General features: G+C 47.1%; 1 pseudogene; it reads right to left on the reverse strand.

The window, feature by feature from the left end:
* Window positions 1–2,061: 2,061 nt before the first annotated feature.
* The window catches only part of LOC104650687 (recQ-mediated genome instability protein 2-like), a 28,910-nt pseudogene continuing 7,811 nt past the window's right edge, over window positions 2,062–23,160 (reverse strand).

Below are 23,160 nucleotides of genomic sequence, written 5' to 3' on the forward strand. Positions count from 1 at the left end.
AAAAGACCTGGAGGAGTTCAGAGACAGTGGCTCACATTTGTAATCCCAGCACTTTGGGAGGCTGAGGTGGGAGAATTTCTTGAGCCCAAGACTTGAGACCAGCCTGGGCAACATGGCAAAATCCTGTCTGTACAAAAAATACAAAAAATTAACCAGACATGGTGATGCACACCTGTAGTCTTAGCTACGTGGGAGTCTGGGATGGAAGGATCACCTGAGCCTGAGAGGTTGAGGCTGCAGTGAGCTGTAATTGTGCCCTTCACTCCACCCTGGGTAAGAGTGAGACTGTCTCAAAAAAAAAAAAAAAAAGACATGGAGGAATCTTAGATGCACAGCAAATTAAAGAAGCCAGTCCGAAAAAACTACATACTGTGTGATCCAACTATGTGATATTCTGAAAAGGCAAAACTGAAAAAGAAAGATCAGTGATTATCAGGGTAGGGGGGAAGGCGTTAACAAGGGGAACCCAGAGGATTTTTAGGGGAGTGAAACTATTCTGGATGATACTGTAATGGTGGATACATGTTATTATGAATTTGGCAAAATCCACAGAATGTATAAGAGGAAGAATAAAGACTAATGTAAACTAGACTTTAGTTAATAAAAATGTAATGTTGGTTTATTACATGTATCATCCGAATAAAAGATGTTCACAGGTGGAAAAACTGGGAGAGTAGGTTGCGAGTGTGGAATATATGGGAATGCTGTAGTTTCTGTTCCATTTTTCTGAAAACCTAGAACTGTTTTTTTAAAAGTCTATTTTATTATTTTTTATTTTTTATTTTTTTTTTTGAGACGGAGTTTCGCTCTTGTTACCCAGGCTGGAGTGCAATGGCGCGATCTCGGCTCACCGCAACCTCCGCCTCCTGGGTTCAGGCAATTCTCCTGCCTCAGCCTCCCGAGAAGCTGGGATTACAGGCACGTGCCACCATGCCCAGCTGATTTTTTGTATTTTTAGTAGAGACGGGGTTTTTACCATGTTGACCAGGATGGTCTTGATCTCCTGACCTTGTGATCCACCCGCCTCGGCCTCCCAAAGTGCTGGAATTACAGGCGTGAGCCACCGCGCCTGGCCTAAAAGTCTATTTAAAAAAAAAAAAACCCATACAGCATATTAAACAATTTATTAGAGGTATAATATCAATAATCCAGGCAAAAGTCTATAACCATGTCAGAACATAATCCAACTCCCTTGATGCGTACAATCTCAAAAAATCAGGCATGAGTACTAAGCAGACAGCAGAAACCCAACATTCAAATCACAGCCAAGTCATTCCATACAAAAAGATAAAAGAACTCTAAACCAGGAGGCTCTCCATGTCTCGTCCAAAGTTATGAAGCAGAAGTTTAGCTAAGGCCTAAAAGGCATCCTTAATCTTGATGTTTTTCATTTCAATAAGAAGTTCTCAAAACATCTCAACATCTGAGTGATGGAAGAAGGTATCACCTTCTCTAGCAGAGGTAAATGAATAGAGAGGTGTCTAAATGTTTGAGTGGTGTCCGAAGCAGAAAGGGAGCTGTCGTCTTTTGGGGGCCGCCAAGCCTGCTGTTAGGAAATGCCATTTGACTTGCAAACTGGTTATGGTAGTTGCTGATGAAGAAGATAAGGAGCCATGATGTTATTCCTTTTTTACACAGTCTGTCTTCCTGCCATAACCACACTTCAATCACCACGGGCAATGACTGAGATAAATTTTGCATTATAAAACAGGGACACAGCAGTAATGGAAAAAGTATCACCACGCATAAAATTTGGAAAATGCAACATGAGACCTCTGTGTCCGAGAGAGAGAGAGAGAATTAACACACACACACACCAGGAAGAAAAAAATATCTACTTTTCATCAGCAAACACAGGCAAAGCAAGGGGCAGCAGAGCCTGTCACTAAAGTATCCCAGGATTTAAACATTCTGACATCCAGACTCCTTGGTCAACCATAGAAAGGCTCTCTGAGAAACTTTTGAAAAATATGCATTGAAAAAATATCCATGAAATCCATATCATTATAAACTTTAAATCATTTCAGGATTTTGGTTGTTTTTAACGACAGTTCCAATGTCATCTAAGGAATATTCCTGTGTAAATCTGCCACTTCCAGTTCCCACACACTTTCACGGATGGGATTATCAGAAAAGTCTGTCATCTTCACAGCCTGCAGGCGTGGCTCAGGGTTGTAGGCCTGTACCACTCCCATCACCATCAAGTACGTTCCTAGAAGAAGAAAACCCATAGTAATGTCCCGTTTTTTGTTTTTTTTTTTTTCTTTTGAGACAGTCTCACTGTGTCGCCTAGGCTGGAGTGCAGAGGCATGATCTCGGCTCCTTGCAACCTCCGCTGCCTGGGTTTAAGTGACTGTTGTGCCTCAGCCTCCTTGAGTAGCTGAGATTACAGGTGTCTGCCACCTGCCTGGCTAATTTTTGTATTTAGTTGAGACAAGGTTTCGCCATGTTGGCCAGGCTGGTCTGGAACTCCTGTCCTCAGGCGACCTACCCACCTCAATCTCCCAAAGTGCTGGGATTACAAGCGTGAGCACTGTGCCCGGCCATCTTCTTTGGTTTCTGATTTTACTAGGCCAAACAAAACCGTCACGTAAACTGTAATCATGCCCAAGGAATGGAGGAGACACTCCCATCAGAGTATGAGTTATAATTAAACAGGCTGCTCTGAGGCAGCTTTCCTCTAATCCCATTCCTTGCTCAAAGCTAGAGTATGTGACTAGTCTCTGTGCACAGGATGCATCCTCTTTCTGCAGACACCCTCTGACAGTTACCAAGCAAATCCAATTTTCCCTCCATGTTGCCAGAAAGGCTGGGCAGGCAGCCCCTGCCCCACTGTTCCAACTGCTTGGACCTATCCCTGCCATCTCCAGCACATACAAGCAAATCCACACAAGGGCAGGCTGTCACCCGGATGAACTAATGACATATTAACTGTGACACTCACTTCCCATTCCCTTGGGGAAGTGACTCTCCTTCAAAGAAAAACTTGGCCAATCTCAACCACACAAAACCCGATTGTGTAAAAGAAAACTCCAAACACTGCAGGAAGGACAAGCCTGGTGGAGCCCCACTGCTTGCCCCTATGAGGCTGCTTTCATTGCACTGTATGTGGGGCCTGGGGCTTTGAGAAGAAAGCCAGACAAGCTGACCACCTGATCCCGCCATTCAACCTCAGGCAGGATGTGCTCAGGTTTCTCAGAGCTCCTCCCCACAATCCACTTGGGTCCCTCGGTAAGAGGCCAGTTCTGAAAATGCACTTGCTGTCCCCTCTGAATGGGCCTAAAGCGCTGGTAGGGTTGGAACCGACAGAAGTAGAACTGAAGGCCCAGGAAGAGAAGAACAAGCCCAAGGACATTCCAACCAGGAGAGAGGAACAGGAGCTCTACTAGGACGGCACACACAGCCAGCCGGATGAACTCCAAGGCATGCGATGAGACAAATTGGCCCATACGCTCTCCCACTCCAAAGCAGCTCTCCACTCTGTCCATCCCTCTCCTTTCCACATCCCCACCCCGAAGTTGCCATGACCACTGCAATGGTTCCCAGCCCATGTTCTGCCAGCTTCTTCCACTTCAAAACCAGCCCCACCCCACGGCTGCAGTCAGCATTCTCTAATCCACCTCCTGCCTCCAGAACTCAGTTGATCACAGCACGATCTAGGTAAGCATGGTTTCTCTGCTTCGCCTGCAGACAAAGAGCAGCTTGGGGACAGGGAGAGCTTCTCAATCAACTCAGCATCTTCAGCACTTTAGGTTTATGGAAACAAACTCCTGGATGTGCCAGAGGAAGAGGCAGTGGAGGAATAGCACTAGAGCAGCAGTGCAGTGAGCAGAGCTCAAGGCCACCTTGAAGCAGGCATGTCCTTCTAGACAGCACTGAGGCTCATCAGGATAGAGCCCTCCTTCCTTCCACCACTGTCCCAGCCAGGCTCCCCAGATGCACGAGGCTCTATCCCTCCAAGCCTTTGCACCGGCTGTTCCATGGAGCTGCACAGACTCCTGCCACTGCACCCAGACAGAGGGTGTCCAACTGTTTTAGTTTTAACATTGAAAGTCCCACGTCCCAGGACCCTCTCAGTCCCAGGCAACTCTGGAGGGTTGGTCCTTACAGGCAATTCCAGTGAATCCTTAAGGGCTGCCTCTTCCAGGAAGACTTTCCTGAGCCCTCAAGCCTGGATCAGCTGTCCCTTGTTTGCACCACCTGGCTCTTGCCTGCAACATTACGTTGTGTTTTAGTGGCCTGCTTACCTCCCTGCCTCCCTGCCTGAAGGAAGTGACTCAATTTTGTCAAGTTGGATTTGGTATTAATTAACAAGAGGAAATGACATGGCCCTGCCAGCTAGCATTCAGGCCAGTAGGTATGTCAGACAAGTTCACCAATGCCCACTGGTTCAAACAATGGACTATTTACTAGATGTGAGCCTTAGGCCAGGGTTGAGACCAGACAGGAGATTGCCCCAGCCTCCCTCCAAGGGGCTTTGCCTGCAAGCCAACACACCAAGCAGCATGGGTTACGTGCTGGGCAAAGGCTAAGGGAAAGGGTTAGCAAACATTTTCTGTAAAGGGCCAGACAGTAAATATTTCGAGCTTTTCCCACCATAGGGTCTTTGTCCCAGATACTCAACTCTAGCTGTAGTGGGACACTGGCTGAGACATTCTGTAAATTACCAATGTATTCCAATAAAACTTTACTTATGGTGGGGCACGGTGTCTCACACCTGTAATCCCAGCACTTTGGGAGGCCGAGGCAGGCAGATTACCTGTGGTGAGAGTTCAACACCAGCCTGATAAACATGGAGAAACCCCGTCACTACTAAAAATACAAAAAATCAGCCAGGCGTGCTGGCACATGCCTGTAATCCCAGCTACTTGGGAGGCTGAGGCAGGAGAATCGATTGAACCCAGGAGGCAGAGGTTGCCGTGAGCCAAGATCACACCATTGCATTCCAGCCTGGACAAGAGCGAAGCTCTGTCTCAAAAACAACAACAACAACAAAAACTTATGGACACTGATGCTCGAATTATATATACTTTTCACATGTCATTTTTTTCCCCAACCATTTAAAATGTAAAAACTTGCCAGGTGCAGTGGCTCATGCCTGTAATACCAGCACTTTGGGAGGAGAAGGTGGGCAGATCACTTGATGCCAGGAGCTCGAGACCAATCAGTCTGGCCAACATGATGAAACCCTGTCTCCACTAGAACTATGAAAATTAGCTGGGCATGGTGGTACACACCTGTAATCCCAGCTACTCAGGAGGCTGAGGCACGAGAATCACTTGAACCTGGAAGGTGGAGGTTGCATGAGCTGTGATTGTGCCACTGCACTCAAGCCTGAGACACAGAGTGAGACTGTCTCAAAAATAAAAATAAGAATAAAAGATTAAAAACCATTTTTAGTTTGCAGGACATGTAAAAAGAGGAGGCCTGTGGTTTGCTGACCCTGCCCTAGACTAGTGTTGGGGCTGAGGGCAGGCAGACAGAGGAAAGGCTGAAGGGCAAGGCAGTGGGGGAGGGGACAGGAGCATGTTTTGCACCCTCACTACAAGCTAGGCGAAGTGTTAAGGCAGTTGTTTACTTACTGAATCTACACAACAGGCAGGAATGAGTAGCTCCTTTTTACAAAAAGAGTCCAAATCCAGAAAAGTTAAAAGTGCTCCAGGCAGCTCAGCTGGGAAGGAGTGGAGCCAGGAATTTACCTAAGCTTTCTGAATCCAAAGCAGCTCAGGCCAGACCACTGGCCTATCTGCCTCTAATTAAGACTCCAAGACTGAGCAGGAGGGTCCCTTAGGAATGAAGTGATCTTGGCCTGATCTCCCAGAGGAGGGAGCCGAGGAGAGGGAAGGTCCACATATCCTCAGATCTTCACAGCTTAGACCTCACATGCTCTAGAAGCCTCCGAGGGCAACTCAGCACCGTGTACATCCTCAAGGCTCCCCAGGGATCCGTGATCCTCTGGGACACATGCTCACTGCATATCTCCCAGCAGGCTTTATCTGGGTCTTAGCTGCAGCCCAGCGCTGCACATGGGGGGGCTAATGTGTAACACCTGCTCCATTGACATCTCGGTGAACAAGTGAGATGGATGTCCACTGCCTGTCACTCAAGACAATTAGTTCTTGGAGCACTTATGTGTCAGGCACTGGGCCAGATGCTAAGGATATAGTGGTCAGGACCACACAGCTCTGGCCTTCCAGAAGCTGGGTCTGTCCCAGCGGTTCTCAAAGTATGGCCCCCAAACACCAGGCATGGTGGTGCAGGCCTGTAGTCCCAGCTACCCAAGGAGGCTGAGCCTGTAGTCCCAGCTACCCAAGGATTGCTTGAGCTCAAGGCTAGCCTGGGCAACAGAGTGAGTCCGCTATTGCAAATAAATAAAACATTTTAAAAATTCCAAAGTAGACTAAAGTAGCATCAGCCTCACCTGGGAGCTGGTTAGAAATGCAATTTCCAGCCCCACCTGGACCTCGTGACTCAGGAACCCTGAGGGTTGAGCCCCAGCCATCCCAGCGTTAGCAAGCCCTCCAGGAGAGACATACACGCTCAAGTTTGAGCATCAGTGGCTTAAGAGAGGAAGCAGGCAGGGCACAGTGGCTCACGTCTGTAATCCCAGCACTTTGGGAGGCCAAGGCAGGCAGATCACTTGAGGCCAGATTAGCCTGACAAACATGGCAAAACCCAGTCTCTGCTAAAAAAAAAAAAAAAAAAAAAAAATACAAAAATTAGCTCGGTGTGGTGGCACACACCTGTAATGCCAGCTACTCGGGAGGTTGAGGCACAAGAATCGCTTGAATCCAGGAAGTGGAGGCTACAGTGAGCTGAGGTTGTGCCGCTGCACCCCAACCTGGGCGACAAAGTGAGGCTCCCTCAAAAAATAAAAATAAAAAAGGAGGCAAACCTAAGTGAGCTACAGCCCAGGACAGTTCAATGAAGGAGCAGTACAGGAGGGTCTTCCGTTCCTAGGGGTTAGGGAAGACTTCCCTGAGAAAGGTACACTTGAGTTGAGACGTTAAGGACAGTATTTCCTAAAACTTGATGACGAAAAAGGAAATCAACTGGAGTAGGGGGCTTGTGACAAATGAAGGTGCCCAGGTCCCTCCCCAGAAGATTTCCACTAGGAGGTGGAAGAGTCCCGAGAATCTGGATTTGTTAAAGAGACTGCAGGTGATGCTTATCATCAGATCAACTTGACGGAGGAAGGACCGGAACAAGGGTCCCCAGGCGGGAACTGGAGGGGCAGAGGCCCACCGCGCCCCGCCCCCTTTCTAGTGTCAAGACCGGGTTTGAAGAATCTGGCCTCGGCAACTTCTCCTCGGACAGCACGGAAGACGATCCCCGGTGAGGCCCGGGCATTACCTGGGAACAGGCAGGGCCGCCTCGGTGACACCCGCTCCAGGCCGCGGACCGAGAAGGCCCCGCTTGGGTCCCGCAGCAGCGCCTGCCTCGGTCCGCCATCACCACCGTGCCCTGCATCCACACGGCCGCCAGCTCCAGCGGCCTGCGGTCCGCCGCAGCCTGCGACAGCCGCCACGCTCCAGGGCCGCCCTCCGCGTGGCGCCGCAGCTGCTCTGCCAGCACCTTGAGTGGCGGCGACCTCTGGAGCCGCACGGTCGTGGGGCTGCCTGAGGAATGAGTCCGCAGCCACCACCATTCCGCCACGCCGCGGCTTTCCTGCCAACTTTGAGATGCAGAGGGCCCGGCCCGCAGCAACCAATCAAGGGAGCGCTGGCAGAGCCGGCCAATGGTCGACGTCAGAAGGCGGGACCGCCTGGCGGAGCGGCCCTCTCTATCAGCCTGGAGTGCGCGTGCGTCGGAAAAAAGTAAATAAACGCCCGCAAGTCGTCGATAACACTAAAGAAATGCCCGCAAGTTAGGAACGAATGGGGGAAAGGATTAAATGAGAATAAATAAGGGAAGACAGAGAGGTAAAGAACTTCCTCTTTCAACGCATCTCAAAATTTGGCGAACATACAGATCACCTGCAAAGTGTAATTCATCTTTACATTGCCTTGTTTTGAGGTGAGTGAATAATGAAAAGCCTGTATTTCTTGGGAGTGGTCAGGAATCCAGTCACAGGAAATAAGACTGGAGAGGGAGAAGGGGACAGCTGGAAAACTTGCCCTTCTTCTTTTATTATTATTTTCATTTATATTTTAATAGCATCAAATACTTTTAAGGTTAACAAAATATATTGCTATTTTTCACAAAAGAAATGCACATTTATTGTAAGAAAAAATTAGAAAAGGAAAAAATGTAGAAGAAAATAATTGTCAAAACCACTTATTGATAGCCACTGCTAATTTGGGGGTGTATTAGTCTTCAGGTTTTAAAGTAAAAGTATGTGTGTGTGTGTGTATTTTTTTGAGACAGGGTCTCATTCTGTTGCCCAGGATGGAGTGCAGTGGCACAGTAATGGCTCACTACAGCGTCCACCTCCCGGGCTTAGGTGATTCTCCCACCTCAGCCTCCTGAGTATCTAGAACTACAGATGTGCACCACCACACCCAGCTAATTTTTGTATTTTTGTAGAGACAAGGTTTTGCCATGTTGCCCATGTTGAACTCCCGGGATCAAGCAATCCTCCCTCCTTGGCCTCCCAAAGTGCTGGGATTTCAGGTGTGAGCCACCATGCCTGGCCTATTACTGATATACAAAGATTGTTTTGTATATTGTTTTCACTTAATAATGAGCATCTTTCCATAACAACAAATATACATCTGCTTCCTCTTGAATGACTGCATAATACACGATTTGTCTCATCACATATTAAACCAATATCCTATAGTTGGACATTAAGGCTATTTCCAATTTTTTACTTTGTAAATATAACCACTGTGGACCTACTTAAAAGCTAAATCTTTGTGCACATCTTTCAAATAAAATTCCCAGAAATTTCTCCCTAAAAATTGAATGTCTGCAGTCAGCAAAGTCCACAAATCCTAAATCAGGCAATCAAAAAAGTCAAGGTCAGTTCTTAAGAGAGACTTTGGTGGCAGGGCAAGATGACTTATGCCTGTAATCCTAGCACTTTGGGAGGCCAAGGTAGGCGGATCACCTGAGATCGGGAATTAGAGACCAGCCTGACCAACATGGAGAAAACCTGTCTCTAAGAGAGAGAGAGAGAGAGAGAGAGAGAGAGAGAGAGAGAGAGAGAGACAGAGAGAGAGAGAGAGAGACAGACAGAGAGAGAGAGAGACAGACAGACAGACAGACAGACAGACAGACTTTCAATTCCCAGGGCCTCCTGCAGTACCAGGCACTCAGAGAGTGTTCAGCAAGAAATTGATTTTTTTTTTTTTCCTGGTGAGACGGAGTCTCACTCTGTTGCCCAGGCTGGCAGGCTGGAGTGCAGTGGCACGATCTCAGCTTACTGCAACCTCTGGCTCCCGGGTTCAAGCGATTCTCCTGCCTCAGCCTCCTAAGTAGCTGGGACTATAGGTGCACGCCACCACAGCCAGCTAATTTTTGTACTTTTTAGTAGTCATATTGGCCAGGCTGGTCTCGAACTCCTCAACTCACGATCCATACACGTTGGCCTCCAAAGTGCTGAGATTATAGGTGTGAGCCACAGCGCCCAAAGGTTTGATTTTTATAAAATTGAGCCAGTTCCTGTTGTAAGAACTTTGTAGGAAGTATCTCATATACCCCACAGATCCTGAAAAAACTCTGTTCTACACAGGTGAGGAAACTGAGGCTAAGGAAGCTAGGCAGATTGACCATAGACTCTCAGTAGCCTCTATGAGGTTTTGCCTCTAAATCTAATATGGTTTGGCTGTGTCCCCACCCAAATCTCATCTTGAATTGTACTTCCCATAATCCTCACATATCATGGGAAGGACCCTATGGGAGGTAACTGAATCATGTGGGCTGATACCCCCCATGCTGTTCTCATGATAGTGAGTTCTCACGAGATTTGATGGTTTTATAGGGGGCTTTTGCCCCTTTGCTCAGCATGTCTTCCTGCTGCCATGTAAAGTACATGTTTGTTTTCCCTTCTGCCATGATTGTAAGTTTCCTGAAGCCTCCCCAGCCCTGCAGAACTGTGAGTCCATTAAACCTCTTTCCTTTATAAATTACCCAGTCTTGGGAAGTTCTTTATAACAGCGTGAGATCAGACTAATACAACACCTCAGACCTGAGCAACCAGGTGCCTGGGCTGAGAAGGGAGCAGGAACATCAGGTGCCTGCTCACCAGCGAGACCTCTTCTATTCAGGGGGCCTTTCTTGAGCCCCACCAGTGGAATTTACCTCTTCCTTCCAGACCAGTTTGCTGGTGCCCCTAACCCTCAGTTCTACTGGTATTTGGGGCTGGATAATCTTTGTTGGAGCTGTCATGTGCACTGTAGGATGTTGGGCAGTATCCCTATTCTCCACCCACTAGACGCCATGGTAGCCTCAAGTTGCAACAACCAAAACATGTCTTCAGACACTGCCACTGTCCCCTAGGGTGCTCAATCATCTCTATGGAGAACCACTGTCCTAAGCTACAATACTCACTGATAAATAGTTGAGTCTGTATCCATCTTAATAGTAAAGCCGGGGATCTTAAATTAAGTTATCAGCAGCAGACAGACAGGTAACCCTGGTGTAGCAGGGACAAACTGCCCTTCTGATGTCCAGGCAAAAGGGGTCCATCAACACTCAGCCAATGATTGTCATGCAGGACTGTGGGCCCACTGTTGCTAGATCTGATTTTTCAAGACATTTTCTTTTTGTGTTTGTTTTGGTTTTAGATGGAGTCTCACTCTGTTGCCCAGGCTGGAGTGCGATGGCATGATCTCGGCTCACTGCAACTTCCGCCTCCCAGGTTTAAATGATTCTCCTGCCTCAGGGTTCCAAGTAGATGGGACTACAGGTGCCTGCCACCATGCCCGGAGAATTTTTCATATTTTTAGTAGAAATGGGGTTTTCACCATGCTGGCCAGGCTGGTCTCGAACTCCTGACTTCAGATGATCCACCCTCCTCGGCCTCCCAAAGTGCTGGGATTACAGGTGTGAGCCACCATGCCTGGCTCAAAACATTTCCATGTATAATCTCCATGTTTTAAAAAAAATGCTGGCAAGGAATTCAATTCTAAAATAAAGGAACAAAAACAAACCATGTGCCCCTGAAAGTCATCTGTGGAATGACTCTGGCCTGTGGTCTGCCAATCTGCAAAGTCTCTCTAGAATGTGAGCTCTGCTCCAGGCACCAAGGCAGCCTGTACGTTCACTAACTTTCAGCTCCTTAAATCTCCTACAAAATACCTAAGGAGCTATAGTGTTTCACCAGCTCCAAGAGTTGCAAAATCGGCATCTTAAATTACAGTCATGAGCAGACAACTGGGGTCTGTTGACACATGTTGGATGAGCCTCCCTTCCAGGGAGGATTATCTCCCATCCCTCACACTACAATCCATCACCCTCAAGCTAAGGCCTGAAGCAACCCCCTGTGCCAGTCTCCCCAAGCCCCAGCTTCCCAGTGAGATCAAAGATCCTTGGAAGGGGGTTTCCTGCCACCTGCACCAGTGAAGACAAAGGTAATATGAGAGGAATTGTAGGCCTTGGCTTTACTCTCAACCTGCCCATTCACCAGTTCCCAGGCCGATCAGGCCAAAATGCTTCTGGCTTCCAGAAACAAAGAACCCTACTGCCCTACGAAAATGGGTTGTTCTGGGCTGTGTGCAGTGGCTCATGCCTGTAATCCCAGCACTTTGGGAGGCTGAGGTGAGTGGATCATCTGAGGTCAGGAATTCGAGACCAGCCTGGCTAACATGGTGAAACCCCGTCTCTACTAAAAATACCAAGATTAGCTGGGTATGGTGGCTTACTCCTGTAATTCCAGCTACTTGGGAGGCTGAGGCAGAAGAATTGCTTGAACCCAGGAGGTGGAGGTTGTAGTGAGCCAAGAACACACCGTTGCTCTCCAGCATGGGCCAACAAGAGCGATATTCAGCCTCAAAAAAAAAGGCCAGGCACGGTGGTTTACACCTTTAATTCCAGCACTTTGGGAAGCTGAGGTGGGTAGATCACGAGGTCAGGCATTCGAGACCAGCCTGGCCAACATAGTAAAACCTTGTCTCTACTAAAAATACAAAAAATTAGCCAGGCATGGTGGCAGGCACCTATAATCCCAGGTACTCACTCAGGAGGATTAGGCAGGAGAATTGCTTGAACCTGGAAGGTGAAGGTTGCAGTGAGCCAAGATCACACCACTGCACTCCATCTCAAAAACAAACAACAACAACAACAAAAAAAAAACAAGAAAAGTGGTTGTTCTGGAAAGTATCCATAGAGTGACATCTTCATAACAGCAAAGGCTGTTATTAACAGCCCTTACTATGTGCCAAGCACCATGCCAGGCACATCATGGGCAGAGACTGTTATTCCTCATGACAACCCTAAGAAGTGGATACTTTTCTTAAGCCCAATTTAGAGATGAGGACATTGAGGCTTGGACAGATGATGTGACCTGCCCCAGACCACACAGCTAGGAGGTAGAGCCAGGGACCAATCAGTACCCTGGGAACCCTTACAAAGTCTTCCTCTTAGGTGTCTCTCAGTAATCAGGATGGTGGTTCTTAACATAAGATCTTACTCCCTATCCAGGATTGGCACCAAGAAATAATTCCCTGGGGAATTTGTGTGTGTGTGTGTGTGTGTGTGTGTGTGTGTGTGTGTGAAATACAGGTTTTATGAAAATACACAGACACACATTTTGGCTGTTTTTTTGTTTTGTTTTTTCTTTTCCTTTTCAGATGAAGTCTCACTCTGTTGCCAAGGCTGGAGTGCAGTGGCATTATCCTGACTCACTGCAATCTCTGCCTCCCAGGTTCAAGTGATTCTCCTGCTTCAGCCTCCCAAGTAGCTGGGATTACAGGCATGCACCACCACACCCAGCTAATTTTTGCATTTTTAGTAGAGTCAAGGTTTCACTCCATTGGCCAGGCTGGTCTTGAATTTCTGACCTCATGATCTGCCCACCTCAGCCTCCCAAAGTGATGGGATTACATGCGTGAGCCACTGTGTCTGGCCTCAGACACACATTTTGAACTGTAGTTAATGAAATGCCTGCCAAAGTATGCAAAGGGGCAGTGGATAGAATTTCTGCAACGTATTTTGAAATACGACAAGAAATAAAATAAATAAGGTGGATGGATGGGTGGATAGAGGGAAGGACACGTGGCTAAAGCTGAGAGGTGACTAGAGTCAACTATTCATTGTGGAATCCGCATGGGGGATGCTTGGTGTTCACTGCACAGTTCTTTCAATAACACATCATCCGGGGACACCTGTAGGTTCCAGGGCTGCAGCACAGTCTTCTTGCACTGGAATGTCTGGGGGTGGTACCCTAGAATAATTCTGGGACCCAGATCCCTCCCACTCAGTGACAAGCAAACTTCCTCTTCCCTCACTCACAGAATATCACCAGGTCACTGTGAAAGCTGATGCTTCTTGGTCTCTGGTGCCCTTTTTTCTCCAATTCATGCAGGCCCAAGGCTGGCCTCAGGGGAGCGTGGGTAGAATAGGGTGAAGTCACACCTCACTGCCTGATGACTGACACTCCTGAGCACTGTGCATTGATGGTGATGTGTACAGCCCATGGCACACTGCCATGATGTGAACAGAATGTTTGTGCCCTCTCCCCCCCAAATTCATATGTTCCACTGTATATGGTTAACTATAATTTATTGTATATTCTCAAAAAACTAGAAGAGGCCAGGTGTGGTGGCTCATGCCTGTAATCCAGCACCTTGGGAGGCTAAGGTGGGCCAGTGGCTAACCTGAGGAGTTTGAGATCAACCTAGGCAGCATGGAGAAATCTTGTCTCTACAAAAAAATGTGTATATATATTAGGTATGGTGGTGCATGTCTACAGTCCCAGCTACTTCAGAGGCTGAGGTGTGATGATCGCTTGAGCTCAGGAGGTGAAGGTCTCAGTCAGCCGAGATTGTGCCACTGCACCCCAGCCTGAGTGACAGAGTGAGACCCCATCTCAAAAAAACAAAAACACTTTATAAGAGATGATTTTCAATGATTATAACACAAAGAATTGATAAACGTTTGAAATGGATATGCTAATTATCCTGATTTGATCATTACGTTGTATGCACGTACTGAAATATCACCCTGTATCTCCTACATATGTACAATTATTACATGTCAACTAAAAATAAAAGGGAAAAAATGTAAAAAGAAAATTTTTAAAAGGAAAGAAAAAGAAAATTCCCAATCTGAAAGTGTTAGGAGGTGGGTCTTTTGGGAGGTGGTTAGGTATCATGAGTAAGGGTGGAGCCCTTCCTCATGAAAGGGATTAGTGTCCTTATAAAAAGGGTCCCCAGAGAGCTCTTTTGTCCCTTCTACCTTGTGAGGACACAGTGAGCCAGAATTTGAGTCCTCATCAGACACTGAATCTCCTAGTGCCTCAATCTTGGATTTCCCCACCTCGAGAACTATGAGCAGCCTGGGCACAGTGGGTCACACCTGCAACCCCAGCACTTTGGGAGGCTGAGGTAGGAAGATCACATCAACCCAGGAGGTGGAGGCTGCAGTGAGCCGTGACTGCACCATTGCACTCCGGCACAGGCAATAGAGCAAGACCCCATCTCAAAAAAAAAAAAAAAAAAAAATTATGAGCAATACATTTCTGTTGTTTGTAAGTTACCTAGTCTACAGTATTTTAACAGCCTAAACTGACTAACATACATTTCCAGCTCTCTGGAGGAGTCTTTAAGCACAACCTCCATCTTAAATATAATAATAACAGTAACTGCTTCCACTACTGCTACAGGCCAAGCACGTTGCCAGCTGCTATGACTTAATCCAGCTCATTTTATCACAAGCCCCTGCCAGAGATCTACTTCTGCTCTCCCTTTATAGGAGAAAAAAGACCTGATGCTCAAAAAGACACTAAGTCTACAATAATCAAACCTGTGTGGTATTGACATAAGAGCAGACATATAGAGATCCAGAGGGTAGAATGAGTGTCCAAAAATAAACCCATACATCTATTTCCAATGGCCCTTCCTTCCTTTTTTTTTTTTTTTGGACTAAGTCTCACTCTGTCACCCAGGCTGGAGTGCAGTGGTGTGATCTCAACTCACTGCAACCTCCGTCTCCCAGGTTCAGCCTCCTGAGTAGCTGGAACTACAGGCATGTACCACCATGCTTAGCTAATTTTTTGTATTTTTAGTAGATACAGGGTTTCACCATGTTGGCCAGGCTGGTCTTGAACACCTGACCCCGGATCATCTGCTTGCCTTGGCCTCCCAAAGTGCGGGATTACAGGTGTGGGCCACTGCTCCTGGCCCCCAATGGCTTTTAAACAAGGGCCAATAAGATCATTCCATGGGAAGAGAGTAATTTAGTAAATAATGCCAGAACTATAAGAAAAAGAAGAAAGTTTGAGGCTGGGCACTGTGGCTCATGCCTGTAATCCCAACACTTTGGGAGGCCACGGTGGGTGGATCACGAGGTCTGGCCAAGACGGTGAAATCCCATCTCTACAAAAAATACAAAAAGTTAGCCAGGCATGGCGGCAGGTGCCTGTAATCCCAGCTATTTGGGAGGCTGAGGCAGAGAATTGATTAAACCTGGGAGGTGGAGGTTGCAGTGAGCCAAGATTCTGCCACTGTACTCCAGCCTGGGTGACAGAGCAGGACTCCATCTCAAAAATAAATAAATAAATAAAAAGAAAAGAAAGTTTGACCCCTCTCTTACATATAGAATGGATCAAAAGCCAAAATGTAAGAGCTAAAACTGTAAAACTCTTAAAACAGAAGGGTACATTTTCACAACCTTGGGTTTGGCAATGGATCTTTAGAGATGACAGCAAAAGCACAAGCAATAAAAGAAGAAAACAAACTGGACTTTATAAAAAGTAAAAACTTTTGTGCATCAAAGGTCATTATCCAAAAAGTGAAAAGACCACTTACAGAATGGGAAAAAACATTTTTAAGTCCTATATCTGATAAGGGTTTAGTATCTAGAATATATAAAGAATACTTGAAACTCACCACCACCACAACAAAATAATTTAAAAATAAGCAAAGGACTTAAACAGACATTTCTCCAAAGAAGGTATATGGTATGGTTTGGATGTTTTGTTTTTTCCAAATCTCTCTTCCAATGTTGAAACGTGACATCATTCCAATATTAGAGGTTGGGCCTAGTGGGAGGTGTGTGGGTTACGGGGACGGATCTCTCATGAATGGATTGGTGCTGTCCTCGCAGCAATGAGTTTTCATTCTATGAGTTCCTTTGAGGTCTAGTTGTTTAAAAGAGCCTGGCATCTCCTCCCACCCTCTCTCACCACATGATATGCCTGCTCCCCCTCTGCCTTGCACCAAGAGTAAAAGCTTCCTGAGGACTCACCAGAATCCAAACAAAAGTTGGTACCATGCTTGTACAGCCTGTAGAACTATGAGCCAAATAAACCTCTATTCTTTTTAATTTTATTTTTTGAGACAGTATCTCACTCTGTCACCCAGGCTAGAGTACAATGGCATGATCATAGCTCTCGGCAACTTCAGTCTCCCAGGCTCAAGCGATCCTCCTACCTCAGCTGCCTAAGTAGCTGGGACTACACGCCACCTAATTTTTGGTAGCTAACTTTTTATTTTTATTTATAATAGACACAAGGTCTTGCTATGTTGCTCAGGCTGGTAGCAACTCCTAAACTTAAGTAATATTCCCACCTCAGCTTCCCAAAGTGCTGGGATTACAGGCATCAGTCACCATATCCAGCCCTCTTTTATTTCTTTTTATTTTTTATTTTTTTGAGAGGGATTCTCATTCTGTAACCCATGCTGGAGTGCAGTGGCTCGACTGCCTCAGCCTCCTCAGTAGCTGGGATTACAGGCACACACTATCACACCTGGCTGATTTTTGTATTTTTAGTAGAGAAGGTTTTACCATGTTGACCAGGCTGGTCTCGAACTCCTGACCTCAGGTGATCCACCCACCTCAGCCTCCCAAAGTGCCGAGATTATAGATGTGAGCCACCGTGCCCAGTCCCTCTTTTCTTTATAAATTACCCAGCCTCAGGTATTCCTTTACAGCAATGAAAATGAACTAACACTGTATACAAATGGCCAATGAGCACATGAAAAGATGCTCAACATCATTAGTCACTAGGAAAGTGCAAAAAAGCACTGAGCTGAGTTCAAGCCTGGGTCTGACTCCACGGACCTGGGCTCCTTGGTCTGCTCCCTTCCTCTCACCACACCTGTCCACACCTTCTAGGGGCCAATCTAGGGAGCTGAGGCAGCCAGACCTCCCAGAGGTGGCACGGTCATGGTGGGGCTGGAGATGGTGAGATTCAGTCTTGGTGGAATCTAAAAACTCGATGGCCAGTATCCCTACACAAACAGTCCTGGTCTGTTTGGGGTTGCTGCTGGATCCCAAAACAATGCCTGGGGCATAGCTGTTCAGTACATATTTACTGATTGACCGACTGAATGAATGAATTAATGAATGACAAGGTTATGGCTTGAGAAGAGTAACAGGTCAGGTTCCCAGGGAAGCCCACGGATGAGTGAGCAGGTGGTTTACTAGGTAGTGCTCTTGGAGGCAGCACCTGCATAGGAGCGAGGTCAGGAGGACAGGCAGAGGAGCTGAGCTGTGAAGCAGTCACAACAAAGGCCTCAGTCATCTCTGGGGAAGTTCTGGAGCTGGACTAGCACTGCAGAGCTGTCCTGCCTGGGGAAAGGGGGCCCGGCTTTTGTACTCCACATTCACCAGTCATTGGAGGTGTGCTGTCCCATGGGGTGGGGGGTCTAGGGGACCATGCCCAGAGAGAGACTCAGTTGGGCACCAACCATCAGCCACCAGCTCTCCCAGCAGCTGAGGAGTGAGTGCCTCTGTCTAGAAGGGGGACCCCGGCACACACCAGTGTCCACTACAGCAGGTGTTTGTTCCTCTCTCTCCTTGTGCTCAGTTAACTCAGCTGGATTTAGTTACCACCAACATGCATTTATTCATTCAACAAACATGTAGTAGGCACTACTATATGCCAGATACCATGCCAGCCCTTGGGGCTATAGAGACGTACAAGGCAGATGCAGCCCCTGCCCAAAGGAAGCAACAGTCAAATGGAGAGACAGACACAGAAACAGATGCTACAAGATCACATCGTTGCCTTCATCTCCCACATACCGCTCTGTGGTCCCTAGACATGTAGGTACCCTCCTGCCTCAGGACCTTTGCTCACACTTCGTCTTTGAAATCCATTATATAACTGACCCTGACAGCTCATCTGAACTCATATTAAGCCACCATTCAAGTGCTCAGTCGGACCATGTGGCTATGGCTTCTGTATTAGTGTGGCTCTGAGTAGGAGCCTATTTTCTGTTGGCCACAGGTCCCTGGACATGAATTGTCCACATTTTCCTCAACTTTTTAATAAACCAAGGAGACCTGCTCCATCACTGGCAGGACCATGAACTCCCTGCAAATATACCTGTTTGCAGCCCCCCACAATGTCCTTGTCATGAATTTCCTTTAAAAAGTTACCTTGTTTTAGGACAGTCTCACTCTGTTGCCCAAGCTGGAGTATAGTAGCATGATCATAGCTCACTATAGCCTCAACCTCCTGGACTCAGGTAATCCTCCTGCCTCAGCCTCATGAGTAGCAGGGACTACAGGTGCATACCACCACACCTGGCTAATTTTTAAATTATTTGTAAACATGGGGTCATCACTATGCTGCCCAGGCTGGTCTCAAACTCTGGGGCTCAAGTAATCCTCCCTCCTTGTTCTCCCAAAGCACTGAGATTACAGGTTTGAGTTACTGTACCTGGCCAAAGTTAGCTTTAATTCAGCACTTACTGTGTGCCTGGCACTGTTGTAAGTCTTTACATACATTACCTCATTTAAGCCTCCTGATCACCCTGTACAATAGACATAATGATTGTACCCATTTTACAGATGAAGAAACTGAGATTCAGAGAGGTCAAAGAATGTGCTCAAAATCACACAGCTTGTGCAAGGAAGAACCTGATGTGAAACTCTGGCAGGCTGGCTCTAGAGCTTGTGTTCCTAATGTGTTAGGAATGTGTTTTCACTCATTCATTCAGTCATTCCACAAACACTAGCCACTGGAATCAAGGTGGAGGTACATGGGGCTGGCAAGTCAGGAGCTCTGGGACCAACTGTTTCTCTGCCACTCTCTGGCTCAGTGGCCTTGGGCAAGACCCTGTCCCTTTCTGAGCCTCACTTTCTCCTTCTGTGGAATAAAGGGACTGGAGCATCCTAACTCATGCTTTTTTCTGCTGAGAGGACCTCTGCCTACTACCAGACTTGATAACGAATTCCCCAAGAGTCCAATCTCTGGCCCCAGAAAGGGAGTTCAAGGAAATCCTCACACACCCCCTCCTGCAGCAGCACTGGCTGACAGCTCCCCTGTTGCAGGTGAAAAGATGGCCACAGATAACAGATGAAACAAAATCCAACCCAAAAGCAAAAGGCAGTATTTATTGAGCACATACTCTGTGCCTTAAGCATCTCATTTTATTCTCACAATAACCCAATGAAGTTGGCCCTTTTTTTATATACGTTTTACAGAAATGGGAGACTGAGATCCACAGAGGTTTAACTTACCCAGGTCAAACAGTGCAGAATCACATCTGCTCTCATATAACTCAGCGTTCCCACTCTTGGGTATCTAACCTAGGGAAATAAAAACTTAGATTCAAGGCTGGGTATGGCATCTCACACCTGTAGTACTAACACTTTGGGAGGTCTAGGTGGGAGGATCACTTAACCCCTGAGGTCAAGGCTGCAGTGGGCTATGATCACACTACTGTGCTCCAGCCTGGGCAACATAGCAAGCCCCTGTGTCAAAAAAAGAAGACTTACGTTCACACAAAAACCTATACATAAATGTTTAGAGCAGTCTATTCATCATTACCCCAAATTGGAGACAATCCAATTTAACAGAGGAATTTAATAAGCTATGGTACATCCACACCATAAACTACTACTCAGCAATGAAAAAGCATGGACTACTGATGCAACCAGCAACTTGAATGAATCTCAAATACTTTGTGTTGGCCAGACACAAAAGTTCATATCGGCTGGGCGCGGTGGCTCAAGCCTGTAATCCCAGCACTTTGGGAGGCCGAGGCAGGTGGATCACGAGGTTGAGAGATCGAGACCATCCTGGTCAACATGGTGAAACCCCGTCTCTACTAAAAATACAAAAAATCAGCTGGGCATGGTGGCACGTGCCTGTAGTCCCAGCTACTCAGGAGGCTGAGACAGGAGAATTGCCTGAACCCAGGAGGTGGAGGTTGCGGTGGGCCGAGATCGTGCCATTGCACCACAGCCTGGGTAACAAGAGTGAAACTCCGTCTAAAAAAAAAAAAAAAAAAAAAAAGTTCACATCTACAGGAATCATTCATCTGACACTTGGTCAGAGCTGAAACTCTAGGGACAGAAAACAGACCAGTGGTTGCCAGGGGCCAGGAGCAGGGAAAGGGCCAACCATAAAAGGATAGGAAGAGGGAGTTTTTTGGGGGCATGAAATTATATTGTGTACTGATTTTGGTGGTGGTTAGACACTCTCAGCTGTGCTAAAATGTAGAGAATGGGGCCAATCGTGGTGGCTCACATCTGTAAACCCAGCACTTTGGGAGGCTGAGGTAGGTGGATCACTGAGGTCAGGAGTTCAAGATCAGCCTGATCAACATGGCAAAACCCTGTCTCTATCAAAAAATACAAAAATTAGCCAGGTGTGGTCATGGGTGCATATAGTCCCAGCTGGGAGGCCAAGGTGGGAAAATCGCTTAATCCGGGAGGCGGAGGTTGCAATGAGCTGAGACTGCGTCACTGCACTCCAGTCTGGTCAACAGAGCAAGACCCTGTCTAAAAAAAAAAGAAAAACAGCCGGGTGCGGTGGCTCAAGCCTGTAATCCCAGCACTTTGGGAGGCTGAGGCGGGTGGATCACGAGGTCGAGAGATCGAGACCACCCTGGTGAACATGGTGAAACCCCGTCTCTACTAAAAATACAAAAAATTAGCTGGGCATGGTGGTGCTTGCCTGTAATCCCAGCTACTCAGGAGGCTGAGGCAGGAGAATTGCTTGAACCCAGGAGGCGGAGGTTGCGGTGAGCTGAGATCGCGCCATTGCACTCCAGCCTGGGTAACGAGAGCGAAACTCCGTCTCAAAAAAAAAAAAAAGAAAAACAAGTTACAGAATGGCCCGTACATACCCAGAACAGAATCCCCGCTCCATGCGAATGACAACTTGTCACAGGTGGTAGCCCAGCTGGAAAACACTTTTTTCCTCTTCAGGAACCTCAGCCAAGACAGCCCGGTGGAACCTATGACAGAGAAGATAGGTAACTAGAAGTAAGTTAACTATCACAGAGAAAAGGAAGATAACTATCAAGGAAGTTAGTTAAGGAAGTTAACTATCACGGAAGATAGTAAGTTAACTATCATGGAGAAGAGGAAGTGGAGAGTGACTGCTTAACGGACACAAAGTTTCCTTTCCTTGGGGGATGATAAAAATGTTTTACAACTAAAGAGAGGTGGCAGTTACACAACACTGTAAATTTACTAAACATCACTGAATTGTTCATTTTAAATTAGTTAATTTTGTTATGTGAATTTCACTTCCATTTATTAAAAATGGTTCCAGGTCTGGTGCAGTGGCTCACACCTATAATCCAACAGTTTGGGAGGCCAAGACAGGAGGATTGCTTGAGCCCAGGAGTTCAAAACCAGCCTGAGTAACACAGGGAGACACCCATTTCTACAAAAAATTAAAAAATTAGCCAGGCATGGCAGTATGTGCCTGTAGTCCCAGCTACTCGGGAGGCTGAGGTGGAGCACTTGAGCCTGGGAAGGTGAGGCTGCAGTGAGCCATGATCGAGCCATTGCACTGCAGCTTGGATGACAAAACAAGACCCTGTCTCTACTGCCCCCACAACAAAAGGATCCAGAAATCAGTCTAACTCCAAAACTCCAGTTCTTTCTACTGGGGATGGGAGAAAATGGGTTAAATATCACCCATCCATTTATCTCCAGGGAATTCCTGAGGGATTTCTTTCCCTCTGAGCACTGTGACATTATTTACACAAAAACTCTTCCAGGGACATAAACAAGAAACTCACAACAGTACATTGTTGTACCCTTTTTCTCAAAATAACCGCAATTCTGTTAAAGTGGAACTGTTCTAGAAAATCGAGACCATGCGTCACCCCACGTGTTTGCACAGAAACAAACAAACATTCAGAGAAGTGCGCTGAATCTGAACGCCTGATTTCATGGGGAAGGAAGGAAAGAAAGCAGGGGACATGAGATGTTGAAATGCATCCCCTAGGGCAGAAGGGGCACTTTTCTGAGTGACTTTCGAAGGGATTAGGTGGGGAGGCAAGGGATGGACAAAATGAACACCTGCCGAAGCTCCAAAGCAGTTTCTCTAACCCAGAATGCCCTGACCACCAGTGAGGGGGAGTTTCCCAACTGTCCTGGGATGAGGTTTTCTAGGGGGTGTAGCCCCCATTCGAGGTTCACTGAAGCATACAGCACCTCTGCACTGGAGACTGCTTCTGAGGGACTGGAACCTCAGCCTTGCAAAACAATGACACTTGAGTGAACCCAGCTGGGGACAAAGGAAGTGTGAGTTAGCCCAAGAATTTCTTTTAAAAGGCCAAATGAAGGAGGCCACAGCTGCTGGGCTGAGAGACAGAATTTGCATGAGCCTGGGGCTGGGTTCTGGGCAACAACCCCCCAAGATGTCCTCAGGGATCTGTGGGCAGCAAGGTCTGGCTGCAAAGGGTCTGGAGGACAGCCCCTCTGCTAAGGTGTCCGCTGCCAGGGCAGAGGGCTTGGGAGAGCTGGAGGAGGCTAGGCTCCAGGAGGGGTGGCTAGGTAACTCTGGCCAGTAAGGAAGAAGTCCAACTGTGTACAAGCATTATCCTGAGCCACACCACCGCCCTGCTGGGAGGTGTGATGTGACCCTATTTTACAGAGGAGAAGACAGTCTAATTTCTGCACTCAACGAGAGCTCACTGAATGCCTGGGGTGTAGCAGTGAACAAAACCAACAAAGACCCTGCTTTTATGGAGTTTATAATCTGGTGAAGGTGGGGAGAGAGCAAGAGACAGTTTTGGGTGCTGAGCACATGCAGATGAAAGAAATAAACTAGGAGGGAGGGGGAGAGGGGCTTATCTGGGC

This window comes from Saimiri boliviensis, chromosome 6, assembly GCF_048565385.1.
Source record: "Saimiri boliviensis isolate mSaiBol1 chromosome 6, mSaiBol1.pri, whole genome shotgun sequence".
Taxonomy (NCBI): Eukaryota; Metazoa; Chordata; class Mammalia; order Primates; family Cebidae; genus Saimiri; species Saimiri boliviensis.